We start from the raw sequence: 14,591 nt of genomic DNA, 5'->3' as shown, positions 1-14,591 counted from the left end.
TGTTCATTATTAAGATTTTATTTTGACATTCTGTGGTTCTAATGTCATCAGTCATTTTTATTGTGATGATATACCTATGTTAAACCTGCAGTGCTCAAATGCAAAGGAATTAGAATTATTGATTATAATATTTTCAGCCTTTAATATGACTTCCTTCCTACTAGTAGTCCTTGTGTGTGCTGATCCTGATAACCATGTTTCAAATATGTTCACCTGAAGGAAGGAAAAAAGCTTTGTCTACATGTGCTTTTCAACTGACAGTGGTAGTTATATTCTATGGTACTCTATTATTTATGTACATACAGCCCAAATCTGGTCACTCTCTTGATTATGACAAAATGGTTTCTGTGTTTTACACTTTAATCATCCCCATACTTAGCCCCATGATTTATAGCTTAGGGAACAAAGAGGTAAAAAATATCTTCCTGAGGGTCTTTAGGAATGCATGCAATATTTGTATTTCATATTCAACATAGAATATTATTCTAATGAACTATGGCAAAGGTGAATGTATTTGAAAATATTTTTGACAGATATAATTTCGCTGTCTTTGGTTACTAAACAGGGACTATTTATAAGGCACAAACAGATCACTTCCCTTGTCTTCAGAAATGAATCCTCATAAGTTAGATAACAATTAAATGTCACTAATTCCCAAATGTATTATTCAGTGTTCTCTAGAGAAACAGACTGACAGAAGATTTATATTATTATGAAATATTAAGTAAGTTATTGTAAGAATTAGCTCACATGACAATGGTGAATGGCAAATGTGATTCTCATAGGGCAGGCCACAAGTTGTGAATATCAGTGAAGAGGATGTTGTACTCCCAAACAGAAGCTGGCTGCCTGAAATAGTGTTAGAAATTCTTTCTGATTCCTGAATTCTACAGTTTTCACTCTAAGTCCTCCAACTGATTAAAAGAAGAGACTCCTCTCATTGCTAATGGCAATATCCTTGCTGATTTTAGATATGGTCATGCACAGTCACTGTGGTTCTTCAAAGCCATATTTACTTCTGAAAAACACGATCTCAAATCTAATCCTTTCTTTTGGTTGTTCATCCATTTTAAGTAGGATCTTTTGATGTGGATATCTCAATAATGGTATGAACACCTCATTCAGAATAGGTCTTAATCTTCTTCTTACTGGAGTCCTTATAAGGAAGTGAATTCAGACAAAGAGAGAAAGCCACAGAAACAAGATGCTAAGATCAACAAAACCCAGAAGAGAATGGAGAAAACAGCAGACACTCTCCATACCCCTTCCATGTGGCAGGGGAGCCAAGGATCACCTGTAGATAGTTTTAGGAATAAAGCATGACCTTAAAGATGCTGGATTTGGAAATTTTCCTCCTTCACACTCTAAGCTAATTATTTCCCAGTGTTTAAACCAATCCATTCCATGGTATTTGTTTTCAGCAGCCTAGGAAAGTAAAACAGATTTAATCAACTGGCTAATGATTTAAGTCCAATAGCAAAATAGCCTCATAGTAGCAACCAAATCAGTGATTGCTCAACTAAACACTTTTTGCCATAACATAGCTAAATTGACATGTGAAATCATTCCTTGTTTCTGATTACATGGATAGTTATGTGACTCCATAGAAATTCATGAGTTCTCTGGTGGGAAATTTACTATATTATTCATCAATAAAGAGTATGCATATGTAAGTTTTGTTTGAAGACATATATTCTTTCAATATTCTTTTCATTTTGTTTTATGAGTCTAAAATAGCAGTATTAAAAAGTAGGAAACCAAGATTTATATCTGTCTTCTATTTTGTTCCTTCCATTATCAGTAATTACTACCATGGTGATCATTTCTTTTTATCTATGCTGACCTCCAACAAATGTGAAACAGATGATAATTTTGATCTATTAGCAGTAAATCTGATTTCCTTCCTTATGAAAAACTAGTGCCCCACATGAGGATTCTCATGGCCATGTTTTCATATGCACAGTCTGTTAGAAAAGAAGTAAATGGATAATGAAATGGGGGGAAATAAATAGGGTGTGTGGATTTGTTTTGCAGAGGAAAGAAAAAAATAGAAATTTATGGTATTTTATTGGAATGACCATGTTCTAGTTTGCTAGCTGATGGAATGCTATATACCAGAAATGGAATGGCTTTTCAAAAAAAAGAATTTAATAATTTGCTAGTTTACAGTTTTAAGGTCAAGAAAATTTCCCAATTAAAGAAAGTCTATAGAAATGTCCCATCAAAGGCATCAAGGGAATGATACCTTGGTTCAAGAGCACTGATGAAGTTCAGGGTCTTTCTCATTCAAGTGAGAAGGCAAATGGTAAACACAGTCAGGGTTCTTCTCTTGGCTGAGAAGTCACATGGTGAATATGGCATCATCTGCTAGCTTTCTCTCATGGCTTCCTGTTTTGTGACGCTTCCTAGGAGGATTTTTCCTTCTTCATCTCCAAAGTTTGATGGCTGATGAACTCTGCTTTGTGGCACTACAGCATTCTCTGCTGTCTCCAAATCTCCCATTCTCCAAAATGTTTCCTCTTTTATAGGACTTCAGAAACTAATCAAGACCCACCCAAATGGGTGGAGACACACTTCTACATAATCTGGCTTAACAACCACTCTTGATTAAATCACACCTCCAGGGAGATAATCTATTGCAGTTTCAAACATACAATACTGAATAAGGATTAGAAGAAATGGCTGCTTTTACAAAATGGAATTAGGATTAAATCATGGCTTTTCTAGGGCACATACATCATTTCAACCAGCATAGACCAAAAGATTTATTAAAAGTGATAGTAAAGGGAGAGTATGTTGTATAAAAAGTATTGTAAGACCCAGGAGAAAATGGAAAATTTTGACATATTTTCAATGGATTGGAAATATTGCATTGGTAAAGAATAGCATGTCAACATGAACAATTACTCTAGGTAAATAATGTAGCCCCTATAACAAACACATAATTAAATTTATTGTAATGCTGACTATCCTATGTTTTTGGTCTAGACCCATATAGTTGTTGGGTCTCTATTTTAGAAAAGTTCAGAAAATTTCTCTAGGATAATTCTACCATGTGGAAATGATGCCATTTATTAACAGGGAAGTGTAAAAAGATGATAAGGTAAATTCTATTAAATTAATATGCATTCAACTGTAGTAATATATAGTTTTTCCATTAATTTACATTTAAACACAACATAAATTTGGGGACAAATATATTTATATCATTTCAAATGCTTCCACCTCACAAGCAAGCAAACAAACCAAGCATCTTCCTGTTTTCAATACTTTCCTCATCCAAGTGACATTGTTAAAGGGACTAAGAACAAGAGAAAATTCTCAACCAAGTTCAATAACTAATAAAGACAAAATTTATACAAGCATTATACACAGTCTTACTTTCTTCTTTGACTTCATAAAGACAGTATACTAACCCAAATTATAAACTGGTAAATAAAGTAGCTCTTATAACAAACATGTAAGTAAAATTTAGTGTAATGCTGACCATACTCTGTTTTTGGCCCACTTTCCATGTAGGCATTGGGCCTATATTCTAGGAAAGTTCAGATTTTTATATCTAAATTTGAATTTTACCTTCATTTTTTCATAAATTAAATCTAATGTGGCAGAAGTACAAATATATACATTATCCCCAATAATGAATTAAAAGAGAAGCACCATCAGAAATATAGAATGATTACATATTTTGCAAAGAACTGAAAGCATTTGAGAAATTGAAATATTCAATTTCAGAAAAGTTACTCTAGTAAAATAGCAGGGAGTACAAAATAATATATTTGAGATATATTATCATCTCATAAACAAAATTAGAAATTTTGTTTTAATTTAGATTAAAAGTGTAATAATAGTATTCTGTATGTATGGCTGAATGTAATAATAATATTATATTATATTACATAGTACAGTATAATATAGTATAATACAATATCACAAAAATAATATTTATTTTCCAAAATAAAACTCAAGTTAATATGATCTAATGATTTGTGACTGTATTATAGCAATTAAAACAGCTCAAGAACATTGATTTCAGTTTTTAAAAATGTACATGCAGTATTTGTCCTTTAGTTTTTGGCTAGACTCACTCAGAATACTATATGGTCCCACTAATGTGAACCGACATTCGAGAATAAACTTGGAATATGTCATTGGAAAAAAAATGTACATGGACATGGATGTACATACGCAAACAAATAAATAGTATGAACTAAATAGGCAATGATTAATATAAATGGCATATTGGATAGTTTTTTTTACTCATTTTTTCCATCCTTTGTCAGTTGTGAAAAGTACTTCTATGAATATTTTCATATGTGTTTGGTTAATACATCCTAAGTATTTGATCAGTTGCGTTGTTTTTGTACCTAGTAGATTTGTGGGTCATACATAAATTCTATGTTTAACTTTTGAGGGGTGAACAAATTATCTCCCACAGTATCTGCACTGTTTTGGAATAATATAAAATGTACAAGTGTTCCAATTTCTCCACATCCTCTTGAATAATTGTTCAACTCTTCTGCTTGTGCTGAGTCTGTAGACAAAACCTGGACAGATAACCAGGATTCCTAACAAAAACAAAACAAAACAGATGTTTACCAAAACCTGCTTCTTACCAGGAATTCCTTCTTCTTTCATTACTAAATTCTTTTCTGAGTTTGCTTTACAGGCAGTCAAACTCACCTGCGGGCAGAGCATGCTCAGACATAGGTAAATTCTACATCCTGTTTACAGATTCTTACACTACAGCTTCCATTAGTTTATGTGAGCCTCATGACAAACAAGCTGATTTAAGGTTTGCAAGCTCAAGGTAAGTGATTTACCTGCCTATCTACTGGAGTGGTATCTATATATTTAAAATCTGTAGTGATAATGCAAATTAAAGATGGCTGATAACATTCACAGGTTAATTGAGGCTTTTTCATGTCTTTATTTTCTGCTTCTTGAGCTTGTATACACAGAGATGCTATCTTGCACGGACCCTGCACATTCAGCAAAAGAATTTTCTCCATGCACATTAGCATGAATTGGAATTTTTCAGATTTTTAAAATGTATAGTTATTTAATCATGCTTGTTACTAAAATTAGAAGTGAAAATTGTAAAGAATTAGATCAAAACACAAACCACGTTCTCTCAATCCCAGATGCACATTCTTCACTTATTTTCCTCCCTTTTTAATGCACTGGATTTTACTTTATAAGAAACATAAGTTGAATATAATAAAAAATATATAATTGCATTTCCCATTCAAATCAAATTGGTTTTTCATATTAGCTTCAACTCCTGTACCAAGTATATTTAATATTATCACTAAATTTCATTTTCTGCAGTTATAGTTTATATTATGTAGTTCAAATTTAATATTTTGATCATGTATTTCATTTTTCCATTCTTTCTTTTAATAGCAACATAGTCTTTTCATCAGAATACATAGCAATGATAGCAGCTTTCTTTTTAAAGCTCAGCATTAAATATTAAATATTTTTCCCATTTTAATTTTGCATTACTCTGCCAAGAAAAAAATTAAAACTCTTCATAGCCTAGACATACATCCGTGATCTACAGGCTACATTACAGTTGGTGACTTTGTTCTTGCTGCTGTGTATGTGGACTCAAGATCTAGAGAGATGGGAGCAGATTATAATTGTTTTTGACAAGTGTGCTACAAAAATGGATGGATTGTCATAAGCCAGTTTACAAAGTAAGGATGGGCATAAGGGAGGGACATTTTCTTTCAGCAACAGGATCTCTGACGAGTACCAGTACATCATTTTTCCCAAAATGTTTGGAGGAGGAGCTGTGCTGGTTTGAAATACTGTGTACTCCAGGAAAGCCATTTTCTTCCAATCCTAATCAAAACATGTGGGGGAAGACCTATTATAGAATGTGATCTGATTGGATTGATTCCATGGAGATGTGATCCACCCAGTTGTAGCCATGAACTTTTGATTAGATTATTTCTATGGAGCTGTGAACCTTCTAATTTGAGGTAGATCTTAGTTTACTGGAGTCCTTAAAGGAGCTCATGGAGAGAGAATGAGCTCAAAAGTGATTCAGGGAGCAGAGAAATGCAAGTGTTTGGAGATGCTTGGGGAGTTGAGACAGAAAACAGAGAAATGAAACCAAGACACAGACATTTAGGGATGCTAGGCTAAGAGATGAAACCCAGAATTTGCCCCAGAAAAACTAAGTGATGAACGGCAGATGATTAGAGTGAACACTACTGGAAACAGGAGCTGAGTGAGCCATTTGAAACAGGATGCCAGGAGAAGACAGCTGTACGTGCCTTCTTTTATGAGAGAGGAATCTGGATGTTATCTTTCCTGATTGAAAGTATTCTCATATTGATGCCTTAATTTGGACATTTTCACAGCCTTATTATTTTAACTTGTAACATAATAAACCCATTTTATAAAAGCCAATCCACTTCTGGTATATTGCATTCTGACAACTTTAAAAAACTGAAACAGTGGGTAAAATCTCAACATGAACGTAAAAGAACTCTTTGAGGGGATGGTAGATGCTTTGCAAGGGGGTAGACACCTAAATTGGACCATCCTTTTCCTCCCCAGCTAGGGATATGAAAATGGAAAGTTTATTTCCCATTGAGTGTGTAAGTGGGCTAAGGCTGCAATGGTATAGAATTATCTAAGAGGCTTCTTCTAGAAACAGACAACTCAGACTTTTTCTTTCATTTCAGCAAAAAAGTTATTTTAAAAAGCATCTAGGAAGTTCTTTGTCACCCCTCTAATGGGCAGGTTCATAGAAGGGTCTCATCAGAACAGCCACCTTGTATGACATAAGGGAACTCCTGAAGATTGGAGAACTTGTAGAACTGTACAATGTAACTGCCACCACCATAATGTGGAAACTCTAATGAGACTGGAACCATATGTCATCTTTCCAGGAAAGAAATTCTCAGTTATCTGAGCAGTATAAAGGACAGTTCTGGTGATGTGCATCACAGTCATGAAGAAGACTCAGCCATCCTCCCTCATTGTGGTTTTGACAAATGTCCTCAGCAGTTGCATAGTGCAAGGAAGGCATGATGTCACTGAAGTCAAGTCCTAGGAACACTCTTGCTCTTCTCTATCTGTACTTAGGAGTGGCAAACCGGTCCCATTGTGCCACAATGATGACCAAAACCCTCAGGACATACCTGATGGAGAGGTATAGGAGCCATGGCTATGTGAAGCAGTAGAAGGAGTAATAGAGTCAGGGAACAAAGCTCCCAAAAATCAGTAGAGCAATCTCTGAATAGTCCATTATTTTTAAAGTCTGAGAGACTTCCTCTGAAGACCATAGATAATATGAAAGAACCAGAAGAAACTGAAGCAGATCACTGCACCCCAAAAGAACATCTCACAAACTACCTTCTCCTGTACAGGAGCCATGAAGCTCATATTTGGTCTCAGCATGGTCAAGATTCCAAAAAAGAGAAACATCAGGAATTCAAGCAGGTTGGTCTAGATGTCACCAGTTTCTATGTGGATGTAGGAGATGCTCTTGAAGCAGGTATGGAAAGCAGGCATGTATTGTCTAGCCATGTAGCATGCAGTCATTGTCCTTCAGCCAGTTGGGTAGTACATCATATGGGATGACCCTCCAACTTCCCTCCCAGGCCTTATAAACAAATCCTTCCATCTTCTTCCATGGCATGGTGGGTTTGCAGGGGAGGTGTCAGTACTAGCATTGGGCACATTTCCTGGGGTTTTGGGCACGTTTGCCTTTCTTCAGCTTTGGTTGGGTTGGAGATTACCCATTTGCCCTTCTTTTCTAAGAGAGGTCCGAGTTCAGCCAATTCCACCATGTCAGTTTCCCTGTTTCTTGTAAGAGTCCCATTGATTTGTACCATCCCAGATTCTTTGTGGGAAGTCATCTTGCTGGTACCCAATCCCTTGCAGCTTCAGCTTGGGGAAAGGTTGAGGTCTTTAATCCCTAGAGGCAGAGATCTCCTTCTGATGGTAGATGCTCTGGACTGGTGGGCTATGCTGGAGGCAGGGTCTTTGCACTACATCCTGCAGCAATTGACGTGACCTATTTTAGTGCCTCTCTCTTGGTCATCTATTATTTTCTTTCTCAAATTTTACCATCCCCTTCATTTTCACAAACCAAAGTAAAGTTGAATAATATTGATAGCACTCCAATATTATCCTTATAGAATGCACTTTAAAAACTCCCATACTAAATCAATTTTCTTACAGCTTGGTTAAATTTGTTGAGAATTCTTCATCAAATTTTTACTCAATAAACTTATTTTTTTTCATGTTTAATAATGACATTGAAGTGTGGAGTAGACATCAAACCATTAGAATTTGATCATTCCTTGATTGATAGACCTTTGGTTGTTTGCAGTTAATTTTTCTCTCTGCCACTATTAAAATACAAGTGATGTAATAAACAACATTGTCCTTTTAATCTGATATGCTAATCTTTTTTATTTCTGAAATAAATATATAAGGGTTCTTTCATGATCTAATAGTCAAATAATGTGTTGTTGGTGAGGTTTTTTACATATATTCAGAATAATTTGTAAAACCTATGAATTGTGATTTTTTACCGGTAGTACTCTTGTTTTTTGTTTTCCATGATAGGTTACTAAAGTTTACTGACATTTCACTTGTGTGTATGTGCAATAATAAAATTGCAATATGGCAATAATAGGTATGTGATATCAGCTGTCTGATATCATAGTTGCAACATGAATTGTCCTCAAACATCACCCACTTTTCTGAAGAAAATCTAAAATATTTCAGATTTTACTGAACAGTACCATTTTCTCTACTAGACACAACTTACATTTTCTCATTATAATTATAGTGATGAATAGTTCCAAAAGAATCCTGCTAACTGACATGTACATTCTTTATTTGTACATGCCTATTTCTCTTCCAAATTATAATGTTAAGATTTGTTTTGATTATTTATTTTCATACTATATACAATTAATGACTTGATAAACCACAAGCTTTAAGGTAATGAACTGCATTGTACTTGCATTAATACATAAATTGCAATAGTTACAAAAGGAACATATGAATAGATTGCATAAATTTGACCCAAGGTTTCTAAAAATCTGCAAGTTTAATTTCCTAAATCAGCTCAGTAATGAAGCTCATATGCATATTGCTTCTTTATTATTTTGAAGGGATTATCTCAAAGATTTCAAATTTTCCATATGGAACAAGAAGCTATTCTGACTTTAGGATATTGGAACTTGATGGGTCACAAGCAGTTTATAATATTTAACATTTTATCTGAAACATCCAAGTGGTTTATTCTTTAATTTCACATATAGAGTTGCAACAAACTAGAATTTTTAAGAGGACACACTTTTAAGTTAAGGATCAAATTTTTATAATCACAGAATTACTTCTACTACAAATGACTGTTTTTAGAGCAAACAAGCCTGGATCCAACCACTTAGTATACAAACAAGATCCCCCTATGTATAACTTGAGATCTACTTCCACAGAGTAGATGTAAAGCATCAAGTACAACCAAAACAAGCTTGTAAATGAACAAAGTTGAAGAATTTACAATGATGATTTCAAGATTTACTATAAAACTGCAGTAATAAAAATAGCATAATATTTTATAAAGATAGAAATATAGAACAATGGAACAGGATTAGAGAGTCAAAATATGTCCAAATATTTATTATATATAAATAATTTGCACAAATCAATAATAAAAAGACAGCCCATTAAAAATAGACAAAATATTTTAATAGATACTTCACAGAAAAAGAAACAAATGGCCAAAAAAACAGATGAAAAAAATGTATCATCCTATGTCACCAGAGAAATGCCATTACTGTATCAATGAAATATCACTTATACCCTCTAGATTAGCTAAAAATAATGATATTACCAATTACCAATTGCCATTTGCAGCTTCTAGAATCATCAAGCATTGTTGGTTGGAGTAGGAAATGGTACATCCATTTCAGAAAGCAATTTGGCAGTTTATAATAAAGTTACCATATGTCTACCATATGTCTCAGAAATCTCCTTGATTCTTACATAAGAGGAATGAAAGCATATGTGCAGAAAAACATTTGTGTGTTAAAGCTCAAGTTAGTTTTATTCATAATAATCTGAATTTGAAATAGTCTAACTGCTTTTAAAAGAAAAATATATTTTAAACTATGGTATATTCATCAAATCAAATCTATTCAGTAACTAAATGGAATTAACTGCTGATGCATCCAATAGCAGGGATAAATTTCAATAGCATTGAGTCAAGAAAAAGAAACAAGACAAAAGTATACCACATTGTTTTATTTATATAATGATCTAGGATAGTTATAATTAGTTCCTGGTGATAGAAATCATATTAGTTGTGGTCTGGGGTATCATGTGGGTGATTAATTGCAAAGAGAGATCTGGAAACATTCTGGGGTGATAGAAATGCTCTCTTGATAAGAAACAGATGCTTTCATTTTCCAAATCTCATCCATGAACACTTACAACCTGTGCAATTTACTATGTGTAAATTCTACCTTAATTTTTTAATAAACCATTGCAAGGTAATATTTTACTTATTATTTTATTTTCTTCTCAGAAGCCTGTCCCCAATTTCTATGTAATATATACAAACCAAGTTTTAAAGGCAATATCTTACTAAATATGTATCTATAAGTTTTACTGAATACATTTTTGAGATGTAGATTTAACTCAATTATAGTATTTTGTCGTACAGAAAAATGCTCTCATGAAAATTTTAGTTTATATATTTTAATAACTTGATTACTTCTGTATAATTGTACTCCAAAATGTGCCATATGCTTAATGAAAATATATGTCTTTCCAAATGTTTATTGGACCTTAGGAAAGAGGTTTAGAATAACTATGTTTCTCTGTTCATGGCACATCATAATCAGTAGGCCTGGCAAAGTGCATCTCTTTTAAAATTTATTCAAAATTGTCACCCTTAAATGCTACAAATTTAAGTTAGTTTGCCCCGTTTGACATTGATTTCTAGTTTCTGAACACATCAAGCCACTAACACAAATTGATGTGCAAATTTCTTTCATGTAAGATACCACCTCTCACCTAAAGTGGAATAGCCCCAGGCAAATCATATGAGCAAAAACATGAAGGACCAGAGATGGAAATATCCATCCAGTGTGTGGCTGGTAGGGTAGCATGACAAAAAAGTAATATGGATCTGAGTAAGGAATGTGCTGAAAGTGAGACCAAAACATAATTCAGTTATTTTAAATAATAGCTCAGAGTATATATTTTACCTACTCAGAAAGCTTTAGTTACTATTATTTGCCTACAAGCCAACTTGAGAGAATTAAGACATAGAAACTGGAAAGGATCTTGCAATAACCAATGAAATTGTTAATGAAAGACTGACATAGGGAAGTAAATGAGGGGGATGCATTGGATGGGAAAAAGCAAAGCCTTGAAAAGAGACTTTATAGAAACAAGAGTATAATCAACTGTAGATGTTTCAAAAAGAAATTAGATAAATATTATGGCTTTGATTTAAAATGGTGATTTTTTAAAAGTCTTATTATTACATTTTCAGATGAAGTTACTAAGCTAGCAACATCCTAGACCTCAGGAGACAGAGTGGACCTGTATATATTGGAAATATTCATACTGGCTGATAGTTGAAAAGTTTGCTAAGCAAGGAAAAGTTGAGAATATGAAGGATGAAGGGAGAATATTAGAAATTACAAATACAAAAAAGGCAAAATAAGAAAGATGCTTGAGAGGGGATGCAGAAGTCAGACCTAATGTTTTGGGATAGAAGAGCATGCTAGGATTATAAAAGTGCAAGGATGGTCCTCAGTGGAAAGAGCTACAGATTAAAGGAGCATATTATGAATTTTGTGTTATAAATTACAAAAAAGGTAAAACAAATAAAACTTGATACAGTTTAAATAAATGTATCCTCATCTAGATTGATGTTTCTCAAGAATCTGCATCCCAACAGCATCATTATGTTTGAGGCTTTAATATTAACTTTTCCAAACAATTATTTAAATGTCTCATAAGCATCTAAAGCACAGCATGTTCACAATCTCATTTTGATCAACCTCGCCTGTGTTCATTTCCAGACTGCTAAAACAAATACCCTACAATGGGTTGGCTTAAAAAAATAAGAATTTTTGACATTCAGTTTTGGGGCTAGGAGAAATTCAAAATTGAAGCCTCAGTGAAGTATTGTTTTCTCCCCCAGAAATATGTTCTGTGGTTGGCTGCTGGTGATCCTTGATCCCTGGCTTTTTTGTCACATGGGAATGCACATGTGATATCTTCTTCTTCCTTCTCCAGTTCCAATGACTTCTGGTTTCTTTTCCTCCATGTAGCCTTATCTCTCTCTGTAATCTGGATTAAAGACCAATCTGATTAAGTTGGGCCATACCATAAATTAAGTAACATCTGGAGAAGATCTTATTTAAAGTAATATCCCCACATTCAACAGAATGGTGACTAAGACCAAAAACATGTACAAACTTGGGTACACAATTCAGTCAACCACAGTACCTTAACCATTCATTCATTTTAATATCCAAAGATATTAAAATGGCAGACTTGAATTTGCACTTAGAATTTTAATATTACTTGTTATGTGACCTTAGATAATATATACATAATTGACATCTGGATATAAAATCTCATCCACTTCTTGGTTCTGTTTGCTTAGAATAAGCAGAATTATTTGTGTAAGTGCCTAGCAGATAGTTGAAACCAGCTAGCATTTGCCCCTATTCCTTAAAATTGATAAACTTTTAAAAGCTCAATGAATCTCTAATTATGCTTAACATTTATGTATCAAATATGATTTAATGAACACTTAGATCTACTATCACTGAACATTGTTCCAAGTGTTTCACAAATATAATCATTTAATCCTCAAAAAACAACCCAAGGAGTTGGGTCCTATTATTTTCTAGAATTATAAACAGAAACACACAGAATTTAAGTCTCTTGTCCAAGGTAACAGTTTATAAGTGAAGGAAATAGCAAACTCAGCAGTCTTGTCCCAGTATTCACAGTGTTAATAAAAACGTGCTACTAACTTTTCTTGGGATACACACATGCAAGTTATTTTCCAATATAACTTTTATAGTTTATAAAGAACATTTGGACTCCTTTAATTTTACTTATTTTCCAAAACTGGCCTTGACCTTTGCAGAAAATGTTATGATCTGTTAAAGGAACTCATAACATTTTGAATTCAAAATACAACTGAAATTGTATTTTCCAACACAGTTCCTTTCTATGTTTGAAAATAGTTATAAGAAATGTAAGCAAGAGAAAACAATTTATTTCTTTGATTTTCTTTAATAAAGCTTTTTTATTTTTATTTTCTTAATTTCAGTATCTTTAAATTTTCACAACTTTTATCCAAGGTTTTCTTGGAGGCTTCCTTCACCTCTTTGTTCCTTAGACTATAGATTAGGGAGTTCAACATGAGGATCACCACTGCATAAAATACAGAGTCATTTTATCTGTGTCAAGGGAGTCATTTGATTTGGGCTGTAGATACATAAAGATCAGTGTGCCCTAGGAAATAGGTACAGCCACCAGGTGGGCACCACAGGTGGAGATTTACTTAAATTGACCCTGGGTAGAGCAGATTCTGAGGATGGTGGCAAAGATAAAGATTTAGGAGATGAGGATAATTGAATAATAGATCATATTAAAGTCAGCAAAGGCAAAGATCAGAATTTCTTTCATGCATGTGTCTGAATACGACAGAGCTAAGATGAGGAGGGGAGATCACCACAATAAAAATGGCTAATTACATTTGGGCCACAATAAGTTAGACAGAAAATGATAATGGTATGGAATAGGGCAACCAGAAAGCTATATGTATATTGAATTGCCACTAATTGAAAGCAAACCCTTTTTTGAAATGAGTACCAAATAATGCAGGGGGTTACATATAGCTACATAGAAATTGTAGGCCATGGAAGCTAAAAGGAAATGCTCAGTGATAATGGAGGTGAGAAAGCAGTCCAGTTGTGTTGCACAAACATAGAAAAGAATTGTGTTGCATTCCACAATAAAATTCATCATCATCTTCAGTGTTATGGTAGAGGACTAAGCACTGGTCAACAAAGGCCAGTTGGATGAGGAAATATTACATAGGTATATGGAGTTGAGAGTCAGTCTTGATTAAGAAACTCAATCCAATGTTCCCCAGAACTGTTAACAGACAGATAACTAAAAGGACTAAAAAAAAAGCATGGCACCTGAAGCTCTGGCTGATTTGTGATTCCCTTGAGAATGAATTCTGTGACATAAGTGACATTAACTACAGCCATTTATTCCAGGGTATTTTGCTACAGTTGATGAATAAAAGTAGCACATCTCATGGTTAATGCCAACTGAAGAGAGGTGATTGCTACTGTTTTGTCACTTTGCATTAGTCATCATGCCATTTCATGCCATTCTTGTTCCAAGGAAGACAATCTTTTATTTTCAATATCATCTTAAGAGTTACTTTGTTTTATAATTTTTGAAAATAAAGGAGGATATTGGTTTAAAACTAAATATCATCTGGATGAAGCCATAGGATATTTTAGTGATGTCACTAAAATGTCACTATCTTTGCTTCTGCT

At 33.7% G+C, this 14,591-nt stretch overlaps 2 pseudogenes; both read right to left on the bottom strand.

Annotated features, from left to right (window-relative positions):
• Positions 1 to 6,761: 6,761 nt before the first annotated feature.
• On the bottom strand, positions 6,762 to 7,880 carry LOC143669644 (adiponectin receptor protein 1 pseudogene; annotated as a pseudogene).
• A 5,447-nt stretch (positions 7,881 to 13,327) lies between these two features.
• Positions 13,328 to 14,294, bottom strand: LOC143669645 (olfactory receptor 8U3-like; annotated as a pseudogene).
• Between the last annotated feature and the right edge of the window lie 297 nt (positions 14,295 to 14,591).

Source organism: Tamandua tetradactyla, chromosome 26, assembly GCF_023851605.1.
Source record: "Tamandua tetradactyla isolate mTamTet1 chromosome 26, mTamTet1.pri, whole genome shotgun sequence".
NCBI classification, from domain to species: domain Eukaryota; kingdom Metazoa; phylum Chordata; class Mammalia; order Pilosa; family Myrmecophagidae; genus Tamandua; species Tamandua tetradactyla.
Note: the sequence above shows the minus strand (reverse complement) of the source record. Positions and strands in the feature narration are given on the sequence as shown.